This window comes from Hylaeus volcanicus, chromosome 1 (assembly GCF_026283585.1).
Source record: "Hylaeus volcanicus isolate JK05 chromosome 1, UHH_iyHylVolc1.0_haploid, whole genome shotgun sequence".
Lineage (NCBI taxonomy): Eukaryota > Metazoa > Arthropoda > Insecta > Hymenoptera > Colletidae > Hylaeus > Hylaeus volcanicus.
In genome coordinates, this window is record NC_071976.1 from 11,708,260 (window position 1) to 11,728,925 (window position 20,666).

The 20,666-nt window shown below is 46.0% G+C and overlaps 2 protein-coding genes across 4 annotated transcripts in view; one reads left to right on the plus strand and one right to left on the minus strand.

The window, feature by feature from the left end:
* Positions 1–20,666, plus strand: part of LOC128881747 (GPI mannosyltransferase 2) — a 113,986-nt gene that overhangs the window by 74,921 nt on the left and 18,399 nt on the right. For 2 of the 3 annotated variants that reach the window (XR_008458164.1, XR_008458165.1), the window contains exon 3: positions 938–1,145. The gene's annotated coding sequence lies outside the window, so the exon portion shown is untranslated. Of the gene's footprint in view, positions 1–937; positions 1,146–18,655; positions 19,022–20,666 lie in introns of those variants that run through there. The other variant, XR_008458163.1, reaches the window with a different exon arrangement.
* Positions 1–20,666, minus strand: part of LOC128881731 (uncharacterized) — a 125,662-nt gene that overhangs the window by 66,738 nt on the left and 38,258 nt on the right. The window lies entirely within an intron of this gene.

Genomic DNA, 20,666 nt, shown 5'->3' on the forward strand with positions numbered 1-20,666 from the left:
GGAAAACGAAATTGGATTGGTAAACGCGTATTAGGTTAAATTATTTATTACGTAATAAATTTTAGTCGACATAATATTTAGTTTTAGAATTGCTGAATAATCAAGACATGGTAGAAAAATTTTATTTACGTATATTATTTTTCTTTCCAGTCCTTTGAATGAATAGGAATATTATGAATATAATATCCTAATTCGCTTCGCATTCGCATTGATATAAATCAACAAACTTAGAAGCACTCCAGTGTTCGAAGCACACATTATTCCAAACACAACCTCCTGATTTAGATATAAAAATGATCTCAGTTTTCTTTGTTCGAGATCAGATCAAGTTCGCACGGATAAGATGAATCATAAGCACGGAGCGTAGAATAGATTCGCGGATCCATGACGAGCCCATATAGGGTCGGGAGCAGGTCCACGTAGGAATGATCAGTGTTTCGAGTATGGCGAATCTTAAGAATCCACTTTCGATTTCTATATGGACTCGGGCACGGTCTGCGAACTGTACGGTCCGCACACCTCGGCTCCCTAAGCGTCGTTTCTTTGTGTCGGTGGCTTAGGGCCCTCCTCGATGAGATATTACGAAATTTGCAGTAGGATCATATTTCTCCTTTCTGAAATAACGTGGTCAACTTTGGCCAATTTCTTTTCTACTCTAAAAATTTCTCCTGCTAAAAGGGTTTCTTGTGTTGAAAGTTGGTGCACCACCAGCTTACTATTCAACAAATCTATATTTTCTATTATTATTAAATCTTCTATTAATAACCTTCTTCGATTCTTCATTTCTCAGTATCTACAACCACGACATTTCGACCCCATTTTCGTTTTCGTCCCCATTATCTCCTGATGTATCATTAAGAATGGACCCAAAAAGTGCCCACCTACGATTCTCGAATGTTCCCTACTTCGAGTACAAAGTTTCTTCTTCGACTTCCAGATTCCTCAGGATCGGCTAGTCGACGACGCAAAGGTTTCAATGGCGCCGTCGCGAAGATGGGAAATAATATGCAATTAGGGCATCGGCGAACGAGTGACGAAGAGGGTCGATTAACATCAAACACAGGCGGCGCGATAGTCGGTGCGACACATATGCCAGTAGGACACCGCCACGATTGGATCTAGCGAGGCTCGGAGTCGAGTCCCAGGTAAAGCAGTATACGGGTCGTAATTAAAGGACTGATCTATCGATCCTTTCGGATCTGTCGACATGCGAGACGGCTACCTGTGCCAGACGGAGCACGTACACTCGGATGGACACGCACACGCGCTCATGCGCGCGTTACGTGCGCGCTGCTGTGTACACGGTAGCCATATATGGTGCAGAGACGCTAGTGGTCAGTCCGGCGTATGGTGATGGTAAAGCGGTACCACCATCTTTATCTCGGTCACGGCGACTCCGTGAAAGTGAGAGCCGTTTCTCCCCGATGCTTCGAGTACCTGCACGTACGCATTATCCAGGCAATTCCCCTTCGTTTGCGTGAGCTCTCTCTTTCCCTTCCTTTATCTCATTTTTTTTTTCGCGGGCGTCCCGCATCTGGGTCGCTTGGCACGCTCGTGGATTTCGAGCCGAGAAAGAAAGGGAGTCGTTTTCGATTTTGTCGGCTCTGCTCGATAACTCCCTAACGAGTTTTGATCGAAATACTTTTCTATTTTCACTTATTTAATATTTTTAATTCGTAGCAATTAAACGAAAATCTTAAAACAATATATTAATTTCAGCATATCGAGGTGGGTTAAAAATTATCCTGCATGTAAAGCTAAGCAAAAGGTGGGGCAGTTTAAACCCAGATGACCCTAAAGGGTTAAGGGTTAATTATCGAAGATACGCTTAAGAGGCGTCTGACACGGGGGACTTATACTACTGCTGGCGCGCGAACATCGGTTGACGCACGATACAGGGATCACTGCTCGCGCGTTGGCAGTAGTATAAGACGTCAGACGTCAGACGTCTCGTACGCGCATTTCCAACGATTAATTATTCCAATCGAAAACCTCGAACGCTAACTATATATGAAAACGAAAGTGATGTATACATAGAAAATTCTATAATATTAAATTCTATAATATTTAATAACAAGTGCACGTGTCTATTTATAACTGTATAAATATGATAACTTAATAATCCAATTGTACCATTCAGGTCCGTATCGATGAAAATAATACGACACTGAGAGGAATGCAATCCAAAAAAAGTAACAGTTTCTAAGAATGCACGATAGGCCTGATTAATAACTTCCTACATATTGGATCATCCCGAGTAACTCTCCCCTCGCTCTCCTCGCCCATTAAAGACCAGTCAGGGTAAAACGTTGAAACAGGGAACGGTCGTCCATCGCGTGTAAATCGGAATCGATCACCCCGTCAGTGATATTTTCCTCTTTAGCGTCACGTTAATTTTCAAACGTGTCTCGGGCGTGGAGTCATCGATATCGCTGTAGTCGCGCGTACACGCATGTCCGCGGTGTCCGTTTTCTCTATTTTTCTCGTGTGCTATCTCCTGGCTTCCATGTATCTTCCCGTTCCGTCGTGCCAACTTGACGTACGCGTACGAGCGTCATCGTTGCGTGGAACGCGTCGCGTGTGTCGCGGTTTGCCGCGCCTGTCGCTGTATCATCGTACACCAGACGTGAAATATACGCAGAAAATGTTCATCGATCGATCTTAATGATCCATAAGAACGTAAACGCAAAGAGAGAAGAACGCCGGCGACGAGGAACGGGCTCGGATCATCCGTAAACGATTCTGACAAAAGGAAATACGAGGGGGACGTCGTCGATCATTTCCCCGCGACGTATCCCGGATCGGTTCTGTACGCGGACCGAGCAGATTTATCACAGATTAACGCGTAATGCCGCGATTACGATTATAAATGGCTCGTCGTGCGCGACGTGTTAAGTGCCTCGCTATCTGCGATGGAGAATTTTTGGTACGTAATGAATTGTGCATTCTTGGCGATCCAGGAATCTTTAGAAAGCTCTGGATTTTGTTGATGTTCTGATTTTTTTGAGGAAGAAGTTTATGGATTATTTTGGAGGCAGTTTCTTTTAAATATGAAGAGGAAATTATGATGAGACACTATTAATCAAACTTTTAAATTAAAAACAAATTACTAAATGTTGGTAGTGTGAATGTGTACACAAACAAATAATAATCAGGAGTGGACCACGAGGTAGAGAGGCTTGAGAACCCCTGCATCGAACGTTAGATCGGTCCTAGAATTAGAGAATCGCCGGCAACTGATAGCGTACGCGCGGAGTGTTTCTCGGAAATCGTCGTGGTTGTTTTTTGCTCCCCCCAGCCGGCCCTTCTTCCACGGAATTATTAATTCTCCGCCATTATCTGATTACGATCGTCCAATTAAAGTACAGTCGGATGCGCGATGCCGCGAGGTTCGGTCAGTAATTCGACGTCGGCCCGCGAAGAGGGATCGCGATCTACTCGCTGACTATTAGCTTCGATACTCGTTGCAGGACGTGTCGATGCGTCCTCGACTTCCACTCGTGTTCCTCCTCTTTCCCTCCTTTCGTCTTCTTTATCCGTTTTACCGACATCGCGCAGCCTCTGTCGCTCAACCTCCAAGATCCTTCTCGATTATACCCATATTTTCTATCGATGATACAACGATTGAGAATTCGAATTCAGAGGTGCCAGGACCAGGAGGTCTCAGACGATCCTGAGGTTTCAGAATTAGTTCTTAGGTATACATGATAATAACTAATTCTTTAAGGGTTTCGAGGAACGGTGCGATTATTTCCTATCCGGCGATAACGCGCTCGCGTGACATTGCATACAATGGAGGGGACCTCTTTCCATCTCCGTCGATGAAGCATGCGTCACCTCCACGGATTATAAATCTGCTTAAAGCGACGCGATTCGCTCGGCCCGCGCCGCGAACAAGCGAGCGAGCGAACGAACGACTTAAAACATCCTTTTTCTCGCTCCGGATAAGGGGCCAGTTTATATGCCTAGGCGTGGTACATCCGACCGATGTAACTCACCATGCTGGCGACAACAAATCCTCTGAAACTCGCATTGTTCGTCGTGTCGCTCTCCAGAGACGTACAGGGTGAGCTGAAACTCTTGACACGGTGGAACGGATGTTCCTACTTGGATAGGACATGCGAGGGTTCTGGATAATTGATGCTTCGGGTGACCAGGGAATTTGGATATTCCAGGTGAATTAATAGTAGATGGTCATATTTTGCTTGAAGCTGTAGGTATTCCAAGTTTCAATCAGATCAGGCTTCATCTTAGATATTATTCTTAGGAGCGTTCAATTTAAAGTTTCTTCTTTCAAACACCCTTGAACCGAGATCCTGAGATACCTGGAATAACTGTCCGAAGCTATTAACCTGTACGCCTTATTCAAAGCTACGAAGAGATGCAACAGGAAGGTGTGTTATTTAAAAAAGATTGTAATTCAGTAAGGGAACAATCGATATACACAGTCGTTAAACCACTGGTCGTGGATGAATTATCGATGGGAAAGTTATAATTGGAAAGTTAACTTTGACTCCATTTTGGCTCTGGAACAAAGGGCACTTGTCTTTGAGGCCAAACTATCGATCGATCGACTAGGTGCTTTGTCTCGTATCAAAGTTGTATATCCATCAATTTTGCATCGAGTTATCCGAAATTTGTTTACTGAAGTAGAACCTCGATGCTTGCAGGCGAGCTTTGTCCTCTGCACTGTGTCCATAAGTGGACGGGTGATTGCTTAGCGGAGCTTTCGTTTGAAAGTGTTTACGTGCAACTGTAGAGGTTCTACTTCGAGAATTTCTTGGTAGCACCTTATTATTCATACTTCCTAGTCTGAACTTGTTCGAATCGGTTACTTCAAACTCAAGTGTCAAGGACCTTAAAAGAATAAAAATACATCACTTTCTCAGAAAACGTCACCCTTTTAAAATTGCAGGCCAGACAGCCATTTTATCTCGCTACCTACCTCATTACCTCAGCCCATGGCCTCTTTAGGATCAATAAAGCAAGTCCGGTCCGCCAGCCCTTAATTTTCATCGAGTGACTATACTTAAGAATTTCGCCCGGGTCTCCGACACCGAGGAGTCCATGCATTCCCTCCTGCCACCAATGACTCACTAATACACGCAGGTGTACCACAGACCGACTTATCTAGCACCGGCGCGTTCAGATGGAAGATAAATTTGTCTCCCGAACGTTCCGTCGCTGCGACACCCTTAGTTATCGCCAGCGAGACGTGTACCTCGACGAGACACCGTCCATGTCCGAGGATCAACGTTTTCCAGTACACCCTGTAGAGGACCGCTAGACGTATTCTCGCGATGTACGTGAAGGATTCGTTCCCGTCCGCGTCGGTGCGGAATGTGTCGCGCTCCCGGTGCATAAATCTAAATGAGCCTGTGTATTAGCGATACCTAGGCTCTGTTGCCAGATGAACGTTGCTGATACGAGCCGCGCCGAGATTCTGAAGGCGTCTAGCAGGGGTATCTGTGTACCACGGGGCGAGATTGCGATCCACCTCGAAGAAAGTCCTCGATGAGAGATAAGCCGAGTGGATACGTTTCGAAACATCCTCGAAGGACGAGGGAGCGATAATTTGTTGAATAATAACCTAGGGCGCAGCGAAACCGGGTCGCCACGGCGTGGACTTTCCTGAAACGAGTCGTTTCAAGGCGAGGAACAGGTTCATCGTTGCGGGGGCGAAGTGAAATTGGGAAACCAGGCAGGCTGGGATGTCTGCGGGCTGGTCTCTGTGTTTGTCGACTCGCGAGCGCTCGTAGCGAGAGGCCTTGGATGTTTGCTCATGCGTTGAACTCTGGGAAAATGCGTGTGCAAGTTGGGAAGGAACGTAGGAAGGTTCTTGGCGCGATTGCTTCTAAGCTTTTGGTAGCTCTTGCTAGTTGAAGAATACGATGTAGATAATAGCCTAGCTTTTGGGATGTTCAAAAGCATTTTTTAGTACATACTACTCTAAACTCAGGCTCTACTTATTCCCAAACAGTAAATTAGGAGTTTCAGTGACCTGGTTGCACCCGTTTCACAATTTCTCGACGTTCGTTAGTGATAGAACGCGCTCCTGAAGTGTAACGCCGCGGCTCCCGCGCCCAGGCGATTCGAAACGAGGTTTTTCTCGCCTGGGATAAGGTCGACTCCCACCTAGGCGTGGTAGAGATCAGGGCCCACCTTTCCACGGCAGCTAACCCTTGAGAGTTGCATTGTTCTCCGCGTTTATGTGCAAATACGATGGTTGCGATATTAAACAGCAGAGAGGAGAGAAAAATTCCATCGAGGCGAGAGATAGTCGTAAATTTTCGCGGTAATGATTATTTATAACCGGCACCAGCCGGCGTTACGACCGAGTCGTTGCGCACCCGAAGGGACAGTTAACATTTAATAACATTTCAATTACACCTCGGTGACTGTGCCGCTTTCCGTTCGACGACCGCTAAATCATTCCGCGTTGCGTGGAATGCGAACGCACTGTACGCGCGGGGGGTAATCTGGATTGTAGTTTGTCAATGTAGTGTTCCTTTATCCCGTGTGTGTTGGAATTCGAACGTATGAAAGGCAGTTAGTTAACAGAAAAATTTATTTTTGTCGATCCTTTAACCCTTTGCGTTATGAGGTCACTTCTGGCGAGTCTACTTTTCCTTGGAACTTCCAAGTCATCTCTGACGTCACACTCTTCATCAATTAGCGTGTATTTTCATACCTAAGAGGATCTACAAATTCCAGACTCCGGAGATCCCAGAGTCGGGAGCTGTCGGAGCCAAGAGAAGATCAGTCGCGCAAGTAGAATAGGTCAACGGAACCGTCACTGGTCAGACATCGCCAGTAGAGCGTCCCAGACAAAATACCGAACTTCTGCTTACATCCAACCCGATATATCTACACACCCAGTGTTCACAAATGTAAAACCTTTCCAAGTTTCGATCCACCCTCCCCAATCCTCCCCCCCCCTGTCGTTCAGCAGGTAATAATTCGGTCCCGGCGTGATTTACGCCTTGTATTTTTGCGGCATGGCAGGGGCGGGTATCACGTCGGCGGTAAATTCGCAACGATCGCGCGTAGGCATAATTGCGGATACATCGACGGAGTCACGATGATTATTAAGTAAGAGACACCTGTCAGCCCCGAACGGGCCGCGGTTTGCGAAATCGCGCCGCGGAAAGTATCGGCTCGGGGCCGAGGCAACGCGCTCCGCTCTGACAACCACTGATTTCATTCCGCGAGGTGTCAGGACCGATTTACGGCGCGACATAAACGCCGATAACCTGGCAGTGCGCATAATTCATTTTCATCGTGGCAGCGCTCGAGATCGCGGCCGCATGCCCGTCCGATTCGAAGCTGCATTTTTTTTGTCGATAGGTTCAACCGTGGTGGACTAATTTCGCGCGAACTTTCGTTGCTGATTCAGATGAATAGAGTAGAATTCTGACTAAATATCGTATGGGACGAAGAATATTTCTTGATATGGATAGTATTCGTATTAGTCTTGGAATCCTCAGATCAAAAACACGTGAAATCTGAAATCTTTGGATTCCCGAAGATTTCTGTGTCCTGTGACATTTGGCGACCAGATGATCGAACCATTAGGAACTTCCCAGGCATTCTTCAAAAAAATTAAGGCAACATCAAAGCATCCTATACCCCAACTTTAATTTTAAAAAATCCTTCATCCCCTAAAGTATCTCACCCCGAGTTCCACGTCAAACTCAACCCCCATACCACGTCAGATCAGCTCAAAGCAAACGTCCCGTTCACGATGCCTTCGACCATCTTCGCATTCCCTCCCCGATAATATCACCTCGGTTTCTGCGTTTCCACCCGATCTGTCAGTCGTCCGGCTCGTTCCCTCGCCCCCGTCCTCGCTGGCCATTATCATAACCGGAAGGCAGCGGGCGTCACGTGTTATTACAACGTTATGCAAACACGCGGCGCGGTGGTTCATTAAGTTAGCCGCGTCGGGGGCTGCAGGGGTCGAGGGGGTTCTCGTGGAACAGTCCTGGGATCTCCCCCACTCCTCTCGGCCCGCGAGAGATGTAATTTACAAATTACAATGTCGCTCGGTGTTCGCGGCGGCGACGTCACTGTACCGTACGCGAGGCATAATGCGGACGGACACCTGTGCCGTGTGCAATCGCCGCAGGCGCCAGCGTCTCTGCTGGCAGGCCGCGAACACAGGGAACGGAGAAAGGGACCAGGGGAGCACGGGGGAGGAAGCGAACGAGGGAGTACACGGACACGAACACGGAGTCGAGAGTACGCGCACCAGGTACACAGTGCGAGTCCCAGGTACACACGGAGATGTGTACACCCACACCAGGCCAGACGTGGCGGTTCACTTTCCGTTTCGTTCTCCCTCTGACCGACCTTTTTCTTCCTCCTCCACCTCCTCCTCGCGCGATAGACGTCTCGTTCGTTCTCGTTCCCTTTCTACCGATGCGTTAGAGACCATTGCGCGGTTAAGAAAATTTTATGGAGGATAGGTCGTGTTTTCGGTGATGGATACTTGGAGAGGGTACGAGTACTGTTCGGGGTGTCTCTTGCTTGATTACTTAAATGTTTCATTTTTTGGGGGTGGAAGGGGGGAATCGCGGATTCAAGTAGCTGGGATCTCAGAATTCGACAATCCCAGAATTCAGAGACTTCACGAGTCGGTGATCCAGGAAGCTAGAGACGAGAAGGGTTGTCTAGCTCTGAGTCCAGTCTATATGACGAGCCATTGAAGTCATTCAAAATTCGAAAGAAAAATTAATAAGGAGTGAGAAGATATTGACACAGGGAGCGTTATATTTTTTTCAAACAAGGCCAAGGCATCTACATTTTGTATAACGTGCCATTGAAGTAATTGAAAATATGAGACAAAAATTGCTAAAGGAAAATATCGATACAGAAAGCGATGATCTTATCGTATTTTGTTTTGGAATTTATACGTCGAAAATTAATTGAACGAAATGGTATGTTCGGCAATTAAAAGCGAGGAAATTTGTTGAGCTTTAGACAGGTAGGAAATGAATGAAAACAAGCCAGTATCAAGGAAATCCAGCAACCAACATTACCAGTTTTCTTCGATGCATTCGTTTTGCGCAAGATGGAGGCTGGCGAGTCCGCTGGAAACGCAGAAACGGAGATGATCTTATCAGAACGTGGAGATGGCCGCGGAGATCATGAATGGAACGATGCCTCTCGGTTATGCTGATTAAATGGGACCGAGGCAGGCTTCGAGCAGACCGGAGCGACGAAGAGGAGAGGAGTGTGGGATCACAAAGCCGCGGAAAATGTATTTGCTCCCTCCTACGGTAGAAAGAACGACGTTCAAAGACGTGCCATTAGGCTGATCATCGTGGCCATCTAATGAGACACCGCGGCAACGTGTTTGCATAATATTGTAATAAGCCACGACACAGGAAGAGGAAAGGCACCGTCCAGTTACGATAATTGGACGGAAAAGAAGGGTAATGCAATCGCATACGAAGAAAACCGTCAGCGAGGGCGCACCAGTAGATGTTTGCACGGATTCGAAGCAGAAATTTTCTACTCGCGAGTAATATTAAGTATGTATTTTAATTATTTTGCGAGTCGACGCTAGTAGGGACTTTTAAAAAAATATTGGTCGACTATAAATTAAGCATTACGAGGTAGACACGGTAGAAGTAGTTTCTATAAACGAATCAAAATATTCATATAAATAAATTTACATGTTCTGCTATCCTTACTATGACACATTATGTATATACGTTTATCTACTGCAGGATCTCCTTTTTTCAATTTCAAAATTTTAAATTCAATTGAAACCAAGCGCATGTGTAGATCATGAATCGTTAGAAAATATAATCAACAGTGATAAAGATTTATCGGAGTAATTCGTACGTTTGAGGAAATCGTTGACCGTCGCTTACGGGATAAGCGCGCGTGTTGGAACGTGTGCGTGATAAGTGCCGCTCTCCGCGCACCGAGCAACATTGTAATTTATCGATGGCGGCTGAAAAACAACCTGCGTTTTACCAGACACGCCGATCCGCGTTCTTTCGACATATTCGTCGATGAATTTAATAAAGCGTATTTGCATAATATCGTTACGTAACCGAGCGGTGTCCTGTACTTTGCTCGGGAACCCGATGGGAAAAGTGAAATCAAAGAATAAATTCTGCACCCTGTTTGCACAACAACAACAACGTGGAAATTACTTTTCCAAATACTGTTCCTTTCGTTTGGGACCTGTTACGTCTGTTTCCTGTCACCGATTCGCACGAAGACTGCTTTTGAAAAAGAACTGTATATAAAAGTATAAAAATATAAAAGACCTTCGAGGTCTCTTCTCGAGTCACAGGACCGAATTGCAACGGAATTCGAACGAAAGCGCGCGAGTATTCGACAATAAAACGCCATGTTATAATGACACGTTCCCCAGTTGCGATTCAAGAGCGAAAATGACCGAGCAACCAGACGTCCGGCACCGATTGATACGGGGAACTGTTAAATGTATGAAAATGGCCAGCTATCAGCGCCACCGGGATTCCTGGGGCTGGAATCGTTGACGCTATGCAAATAATTGCAGGCCCCGGCATCCCGAGACGGGGAATTACCGTCGTGGCAGTGTTGCAATTTGCAAACCGCGGCCCCGATGAAAAAGCCTCGGCCTCTCTCTCGCTGTAGACCGGTGTTGAACACCGGCCGTCTGATTGACCGACAAGAAACTCGATGAACCCTCGCATCGTACGCTTCCACGTATCATAATAATACCCTTTACGCGGTTGCGACATTCTGGTTATGGTAATCGGGGGTAGCAATGCAAAGAGAGGAGCTTAATTGCCCTTCGCGGAGGTTCCATTTCAATCTGCCGATCGAGTCGTTTTGTTCTCGTCGGTACCGTGCCACGTAATCGGTTCTCCTCTCGAACGCCGCCAAACGGTTCGACGATTCCGTCTCCGAGACTCCTCAATGGGTTATCGGAGAGCTGGAAATGGCTGTCATTCGTAGACGCGCCGGGCATCGTTGCCCGTGCACGGTGCAACCCCTCATTCCATCGCGTTAGGTCTAACGAGATGGAAAAATGAGAAGGTGTGCCGGCACTTTGCTGCTTTGTGTATCTAAGGGAAGCACGGCTCGCGATCATGGTCTTTACTCCTGCCACTTTTTCTTCACTTTTATCGGGACCGAGCGCATGTGACGTTGGATTGAATGCGTTTGATCGGGCTTCAGCCGATGCGAGAGTCAACCTTGAATTCGCGTAGGTACTTTCGTAGAGTTGATTGCGAATGGTGAGCTTGATAGTTTGAAGAAATTTGACACGAGGATGGTTAAGATTGAATTTGAGTCGTTATAAAAAATTACATGTCTTCTAGAATCGTCTATGAAGAAATCTGCGAAATTTAGGACAACTCCCGTCGATAGTGTTCGAGAAAAAAATTCACGAAAGAGAACCTCTTTCAGCTTCCATGGCGTCGAGTTTCTAACAAAGTTGCAATATAGAAAGCAACTATTAATTTTCCCCAAAAAGGGTACCCTACAACAATTCAAAGAAGAAATCCAATAACTCGTCTCGCACGACCAACCTCGAATTTAGCTAGCGTCCAGACTCCCCTCGTCGATTCCTCGTCATTGTTCCGGCCCGGTTGAAAGTAGGAAGCGATCCGCGGCTTGGAACCTTTATTTTCCTCGAGTAAACACGACCCATGCGTATTTTCCCTGTACACAGACACCTTGCGCGGCCAATCGTGGCGGCCAGGTCCCTCCGCGCGCCGCGATTGTTTGCCTTTCGCAATCGTCCGGCTCCTGAAAGTTATTCAGTCCACTTCCAATATGGAGAGCTACGAGTGGCGCAATAACCGTACTTGTCCCGTTCGAGTGGTCCTCATCGGTGTCCTTGCGCGCCGTTGCAGAATTTCTGTTGCACACGCGGCTATTCTCGGCCTGGGGAACACCGATCGCGGGAATATCGCGATGCTTTGTCACGCGGAACGGACTCGCGCGCCATATCGCAACGAATAATTATTGTTTCGTGCGCGGAGCGTATCATTACGCGTGAGGGCAACGTCCTCCTAAATAGTCCACATGACCCACGAAGAGCTCTTCAGACAGGCTATTGGAAACTGCATAATCAATCATTTATAGTGATATTTATTTTTACTCTTATTTTCACTCTTCTAAGCATATACAGTCTCTTCAGTTTTACATTTCTTTTTCCCCAACACTCAAATAAAAATTAAACAAAGGAAACAACTCCCAGAATAGACCGCGAATGCAATGTTTTTTCATCGCGCCTCCACCGCTACACTCTCCTTTTAAGTCGATCCTAATAACAGTGTTATCTCTGCTGCAGCATATCCCAGCGCGCTTAAAAGGTCAAACTTGCCAGCGCCATATGGAATCATCGGAAAGGGAAAATTGTTGAGCGCACACTCGAGCAACGACGACCGCGACTCGTTTACCTCTGCTGTTCCATTTGCCCCCAGCTCCTCGGTTTCGCCGAAGAGATTATCCGCGTATTTTGCATACTTCTGACCACGCTATCGATTATAACGATCAGGTGCTTAAAGCGTGTCCCGCAGCAAGGCCGCCGCGGACTTATCCTCGGGGACGTGGTCCGCGAGTTTATTAACTCGCTCGCCGGTCTTTCGCGCCCCGTACTTTGTTACTCCGCCTGACAACGTAATCTCGGGTACACGTTCGTTCGTTTCGCGTTCAGTAGTCCGCAAATAGATCACTTATGTCGCTCAACCGAGAACCGCGTGCGAGCGTTCTCGCGGAAAGACCGAGGCCGCGGTTTTTCAACGATCGCACGCGCGCCTGAGCGTGGAACCTCGGAGAAAATTATATGTATTCTTCTTAGAAAATTTGTTAAATTATCCGTTAATGTTTCGTAGGAGACAAGGAACACAAAATTGAACGTCTGTGTCCTCTGAAGATTTTTATACCAAGGTCTGTGTACCAAAAGTGCAATCGTTCTTTGGTCACTGGGAAGATCCTAAAGGGTGTGCAGGCTGCAAACAGTCCTATTCAAACGTTAATTGAGACTCTACGTCGTATTTACATAGAGTCAGAGGAATTCTTCGTAATCCAGGAACTCTCCTCAACCCCCATGCCAAACAGAATTGTTTAGATAACTCAGTGTTTCTCGGTATTCCTAATTCAATACTCTTTGACAGTGTTTGTTAGGAGAAGAATTCCAAGTCACGTTGATCGTTGCAAACTTTCAGTACTGCAAAATAGCATTCGCCGTGTATTAGAGTTTACAAATCTTAATTGCTGATGGATTCTGCGACGAGCCTGGAACGTCGACGATTCAATTACTTTCTCGACGAGACTTTCATCCAATCAACGGCGTGAATCGAAGCCACGGCAAAAGGTACTCGCGAGCGAGTCCTCGATGAACAATTTACGCTTGTCGAAGAGTATGTCGTGTCGGTGGTTTATGGTTTGTCGCCAGGGTTCCACGAGATCGCGGAGATACGGACCGAGCCGTTTTGTTCCGTACATGTTAAGTGTGTTACACGTAGATTATGCCCGCGCATGTTTGACTCAACATAATCGTCTCCTACCCCGTTGCGCGACCCACTTCGCAAGGTCGTGGGATCAAGTATCCAGGAGACTCGTAACCTACCGTTGTTCATTGTATTTCCCAAGAGTCTGCGACGCGGGACTTTTATACGGAGAGGTTTATGAATTTTAATCCCGGTGTCCCCTTTGTTAACGAGGGAAGAGGGAATCAGGAAGAAGTGGGTCGAATCTGTAGCTCGAATGGTCGAAGACACTTCTGCCTGAGAAGAGAAAGACTTTACACAGTATTACTCTTAGTGATTCCGAAAGGAACAGACTTGAAGAGTCAAAGCTGGTATGAATTAAAAAAAAAGTAATTTCGAGATTGTATTAATTTTCTTATATGTATAACACTATGCTTATACTAAGAAATTAAAGCTAAATAATCTTTAAATACTTCAAAGACTGAATCAAGGATATCAATCCCTTCATCACAAAACTGCAATTCAAAATATTGAACCGTATTCCTTTGTTTGGATTCTTCTGCGGGTTTCAGCAACGATACTTCTTTCGTGTGGTTTGCGATACGTATAGAATGCCGCTCAGAAAACGCAGACAACAGGCATGCGAGGAACCGGTGAGTAATAGGTTACCGTCGATCGCAGTATCGACGTGTAATGTATACGACTGGTATTGTGCCACCGTTTGGCAGCAGTGGTCGTGGACCACCCACACGGTACCAGGGCGTTCTCGTAACAGCGTTCTCTTGGCTAATTACATAACCAGACTCGACCTTCTCAACTTCAAGTAGACCTGGCATCCAAGGAAGAATAAACCCGTTTGTTAAGACGGTTCCATCGTTTCCATCATTGGTTCATTTCCAAAGACGATGATCGTTTACAGATGAGGCGATTACCCAACACGACTCTGATTATCGTAATTGCGCGCTAAATCTGAATGTCTAATACGATAGAAAAGGGAAAGGCCAGGAACGAATGGCTGATGTTATTGACGGTTCGGTTCACAACTATCGTGAAAATATTTTGATGGATATTATTGTAACAACCTTATGAAGATTGTTTGGATGCTAATAAAACATGCAAATAGTATACATAGTACGCATCGAATATATTTTGTTGATTAATGACATAATACTAATATTTCGTTTTGAATAGGTACATTCAATAATAAGTAAATTGTGGATTTCATGCATTCGTGCCACAAATATGGCAAATGTATGCTAAGCAAAACCAAAAGGTATATGTATTAAATTAGAATATATTCTACATGAATTATGTATACTTTTTGCATGTTTTTTTACAATATATCACGGTACGAGTGCATAAAATACGCAGTCTAATAATGAGATTCAATTCGTCACGAGTGACATGAGACTCTGCTACCTGTTATTCAGAATGTAAACGATGCCATTAATATTTACTGTGACATTCGCTACGCGGTTTATAGCCTAACATGGTCGCCTGTTACAACAAGACTATTCCTTGCGAGGCCAGGCAAACTGTAATTAGAGTTCCTGCAAGGTCTTCCGTTGATGCTCTAACCGGTGACTAGTCTGAATTTTTACACCGTGTATTTCCAAAATAGGTGAACATTGAAGGATCGAGCAATCTGGCATGGAAAGATAATGGCAGAAAATGGAATGAACACTGAAAACGCAGCAAACAATAATAATTTATATTTAATTTAAACATGAGAATGTCTTGTGTTCTGTTGTGTCAGACATCTGAAACTTTTTGGGGTTGTTCTGCATGCCAAAAAAAGACGAAAATCAAGAATGATAAAATTTAGTTTGAGGCTTTGTATTCAAGTAATTAATTGTCATAAATTCGTCCGGGAGATGTCTGGCTAAGCGTCTTATACTACTGCCGAGCAGCGTTCGCGCGCTAGCAGTAGTATTAACCCCTCACGTCAGACGTCGTTTCAGTGTATCCTCGATTCTTGATTCATAAGGGTTTTGTGGATTAAAAACTGTCGCGTGTCTCAGGGCTAGACTGAGGTCCAAATCGGTATAGCACACCAAGGAAAACAATAGTTTTCAAACGTCGACTATCGTAAACGTAGAATATAGAACGACGATCAAGCGTAAATGGAGGTCACGCGTTTCTCAACTCGCGACCTCGCCGCCTCGGATCTTGTACTAAATAAAATACTTGTCCATTGATGCAACGCGCCTCGAGATGGGCAGGAACCTTGTCGGTGCTAGTGCCGCGTAAACAATCCCGAGCACGAGGCCTTCGGCGCCGTATTCGGAAAGTGTGTTACGCGGCGCGCTTAATTGCTCCTTTCTTCGTTGCCGGCGCTTGCGATGCTCTCTAGTTAGGGTCAATTGTATACGAACCAATATCAATACCATACGCAGTTCAGGCTTTATACCTTTTAAGAGTACTCTGCGTTTCTGTCGCGAGGTTTGCTCCACAATTCTCCTTTTTCAGAAATGGCAACGCAGTCGCAGGAATTTATGGGACACGCCCCGCGAAGGACAAGCTTTTCATAGCGGGGTCCTTTTCTCGAATGTTAGACATAAGGTGATGTAGATATACTTGGATGTAAAAGGATTTTTAGGTCAATACGATATTTACGGCACACGTAGCGAATTCTTGAGTCGAGAACGCGTTGAGTCCGATGTGGGTCAGTCGGACTGATATCATTTATTCCTGATCGATCGAACGACCAAGTGGAACCTCTTGACCTCGAATGCAAAAGATATAGTTTACCTTCGATTGGCTGCTTTTCCCTTCTAAATCTATACTAATAGTATAAAGAGGAAAAATTGTTTGTAAGTAGTAATTTCTTCAACTATTGCTTCTCCTAAATTCTCAAAATTTTTTAAGGAATAAAATGGTACGATATCTGGAAACATTTGGCCCTCCTGGAAGTTCCCTCTTTCGTAATTAAATGGCAGTCCCAATTTTCAAATGTTATGCGAGGTATACACGGACGAAGGTACCGGTTATAATCGAACGCCTCGCCGAGAAAAATCCGCTCGCGAAAGTGGGTTCGATCAGTCGGCGCTAGGCAGCCGGAGTAGAGAAGACTTTTTCACCAGTCATGCTCTGAGCCCGGTCGAACGAAGGTTTAAGATCATTAATCGCTCGTTCCCGTAATTAATTGCTTCTAACCAGCGCACCGATCAGCATGGGACCGCGCTGCGTACGCCCCGCGGAGGGAAATCTCTGCGCACACGTCGCTGTCTCTTCCAAGCGGATTTCTCGTAATCCTTCCCCCGTGTAATTTACGGAGCCGTGACTCCGCGAGAAACGCGTCCAGCGAGTGGCCTCGTTGAAAATATATCGATTACCGCCGGGGAAATGTTACTTTGTCAGCCACTCTACTTAACGAGGTGGTTTTTGTTGCGCCTGCGACTCATCGCGGTTAAGTGAACGAGTAAAAGACCTGGAATAAATAATATGGATATTCATATGTGAATGTAATTGTATGGGTATTGGTATTCATTATTTTTAAGGGGAGAGTGGTTTAAAACCAAGAGAGAATGAGGTAGTAAGGTAGAGTGCTCGATCCTTACGGTGGGGAGCTTTGTGGGCAATGCAGGACATTTTGTCGATAACGGAGGTCGCTCTGTCGGTGAGGTAGGACACTGGTGATAAATCATAAAGCTAACTACGATAGAATTCCGATTAAGACTGCAATTCCACGCTGTTCGAAGTGTCCTAATAGACACTCCAACAAGACATAATTACCACTTCCAAGACGTCCATTTAGTTCTCTCGACACGATCGTAAGGAAACTGAAGAAAAGCCATGAAAACATTTGTTCGTGCCCTATTCGGATAAGAAACGGCTCAATCGGCAAGTCGAACGACGCTACTCGTGGCTGGTAACGGTAGACGGCGTTGACCGTCGGTAAGTTCGTCGAGTTTACTAGCGAGGATCCGCGAGGGAAACCGATCTGTAAGAATAAGGCTCGAAGGCGTGGAAAGTCATCGAGCCACGCGCGTTCGAATATGCAAATCGATCGGGATACGACGGAGACCCGCTTAAAACGAAGCGAGAGGGACCAAACACAGAAATTGGAAAGCGCCAGCTTGAATATTCGCGTGGCGCACGCTTCCAGATACACTCTCGTGCCGTGCTCTCGCTGGTAACAGATCCGCGGAGATACGATTCCGCGTGAGAAGAGATATATCGCGCCTACGTGCTACACCTACACCCGAAAGCCTACACACGGACAAACGGCTGGACGCTGGATCGCCGCGACGCGGGGGAAATTATCTGCGCGCGGAGGAATTTTACTCCTGGAATATCCGAGTGCCGATAGGACGACAGCTTCCAAGTAAAGCCGCTCACGTTCCAGCGGAACGCCTCTTGTCTAGCTTATCTCGCTTAGGACACCGCGGATAAGATACGGAACACCGCGTAGGGCCGCGGGGAAAAATGCATTCCTGAATTTTGATGTTTCCTGGCGATCGAGATCGCGGATCGAGTGTACTCGCGATTGAGGTTCGATGGAGACTGGGAGAATGCGAAGTTGGGACTTGTACAGGGAACTCTGTCGATAAAATTGCTCGATTGGTAAGATAGGGAGCCCTTGTCGGCGAGATTGGTCTGTCGGTGCTGTAGGGAGCCCTTGTCGGCAAGAGTCGGCAACACAGGTCACTCCATCGATAGGGGAAGATGAGTCGGTGTGATAGAACACTTTGGTAGTAAGTGGACAGTCATCTGTTGATTAAATAGGTGTTCTAGGCAGTTTGATACAAGAATATGGCTCCGAGTTTTGATAATTCATCAGGGATCGTGCTCGAAATTACGTAGAACTAACTGTATGCATGTACAGTCAGTCTCGTAAATATTCGTACCTTCTATGTCTATTAAAGAAGTTTGTCTAAATTAAATAATAGGTTCTATATTTTCCAATAAATGTTTCATTATAAATATGTACATGGAAAAATAGATATGGAAACAGCAAATCTATCATTTAATTTGGATAAATTTCTTCATTAAACACAGAGAGTACGAGTATTTATGGAAATGTATGTATAACTGTTAGAATCTGAGGTCAGGAATGAGAACAGCGATAAGCTATTGAAAAGAATGCCAGTTGGCAGTCTACTAATACGATTCCAAGTCCAGAATCACCTGTAGTTCCCACTAATAATAAAACGCCGTATCACTGCTAGAACTCCAAGTTAATTAATCCATCCAATTATCCGCGCCAGGTCCAGCGACGATGCGCGTCAGTTCAGACGGAAGGGCAAAGAGAGATCAAAGGGGCGCACCAAATCGCCCGGTCGAGTTTCCCAGGCTCCGTCGAGAATCTGCCCAAGAGAGCGTTACAAGAGTTCTTGACGAGGCCAGAGCGAGACGAATCTCGCTCGCATCTCTTAGGGCTATCAACGGTACACCGCGGCTCCCCAGCAGGATGTTACACGGGTGGTTTCGTACAGAAATGAGAGGAAGGGAGATGACCGAGCCGCCAGCAGATCATTATGCGATCTCGCGGAAGGTTTCCGTGATGGCACACCGGGCATAGCGCATCGTGGCTAAGAAGGCAGCCTAAGCTCGAGATATCAATAAATAACCTATCTGGCAATATTATCTCAACGGTTTTATGCCCCGTGGAGCGGGGAATGCGATCCAATTCTTACGTGCTAGTCCTGACTCCTTTCCTTTAACCCAGGCCACAATCGGCTTGGCCTCCGCGAGTGGAGGTGTGAATGATCCGCCTACCATAAAGCAGACTCCATCTAACTCCCAAAGCGCGCGCTCGATGCACAACCACGCTCCAGACGTCCTCTCGACATATGCACCGAGAACGGAAGACGATTTCACTTCTCGTCAATAACAGTTTGACAGTAAAAATTCAGCAAAAGGACAATAAGAGTGTAGGGTCCGATAGTAAATGGTAACAGGAAGTAACGGGGAACGTTTGACGCTGTGCAATAATTGTTCTATTTTAAACACACCTAGAACAAAACTCGAGGAATGATAAAACTCAGAGAAGTCAAGGTTCCAACTCTTCATCCACCCAAAGCCTCCTTAAAACCTCGTAACAAAACCTCTAAAGGATATCTGCAAGCGTTCAGCGCAATTTACTTCGCAATACCCGGCAAGAATGTTGCATCTGCCAACAGTAAATCTTCGATTCCTCGACCGGGAGTCGCACGGGGGACACAATCCCGCCTAGGCAGAGATTTAAAGCGACTACTCCTCGTGGATCGTTTACAAAGAACGTCGAATCACGTTTCCTCGGGTTCGGCGTAACCGCCGAAATCAATCCCTAATCGGATCGTGATACAGAACCGCGAACAGGGCCGTGATAGGTGAGCTAATAAATCGTAATAATCCCGACGTTGGTACGTCGGCGCGGCGTAGAGCAAATGCCATTAGTGTGAACTTTCGATGGAAACGGGATACGGGCTCGTGGCGGTGCACACGGCGCGGCCTGGGTGTACGTTCGTGTGTAGGTCAGCCTGTGGGTGCAATGCTGAGGAGGTGTGGGCCCTGCATACCGGCGATCTCCCTCGAACAGACTGATCCTTTCAGCGTGCGAGTAGCGTGCACGATCACACGTGTTGCGAAGGGTGTGTCGGACGCAGCGCACTTGCTCCACATACCGGGATTCGTTGCACAAAGCTCCTACTGCGATCTAGGAATAAAGTGCTCTCTTCGGGTCGTGAGGTAGCGGTAAACTTGGCTTAGCGTTATGGAAGATGCTTGGTGACGGGTGATCTGGAAGGTAGCAGGTCTATGGGCACCGAAGGGCTTTGATCAAGTCCTCTGTTCGTGCGGATTCTTGCTTGGTCACTAGGATTTAAGTAGTTTGCACTGACAAGACTATCTATCCTGAACCAATAATTAAATTTTCAGGGCTAAACATTAAACAACAGGCAAACCTGTTTTTGCGGCAGATAGGGACCGCATTAAAAATACGCACGAAAGAAAATATTTAGAAACTTGATAAATAGCTATAACGAATAATTGTTCGTATCATATCGATGACAATTTTTTTCATGCGGTGGAGAGGGACCGCATAAAAAAGTCTCACTTGGGAATATTCATTTTAAGGAAGACCTCATGTCTAAAAATAAGTAATTATTTTCAATTTAATCTCACTTAAAAATCACTCCTATCTTAATGGTCAAAATACGTGTATGAACGCACTTCGAAGTTTAGTAATTAAATTTCGAGGACTCGGGACTAGACAACAGACAGTAATAGCCTGGTCAG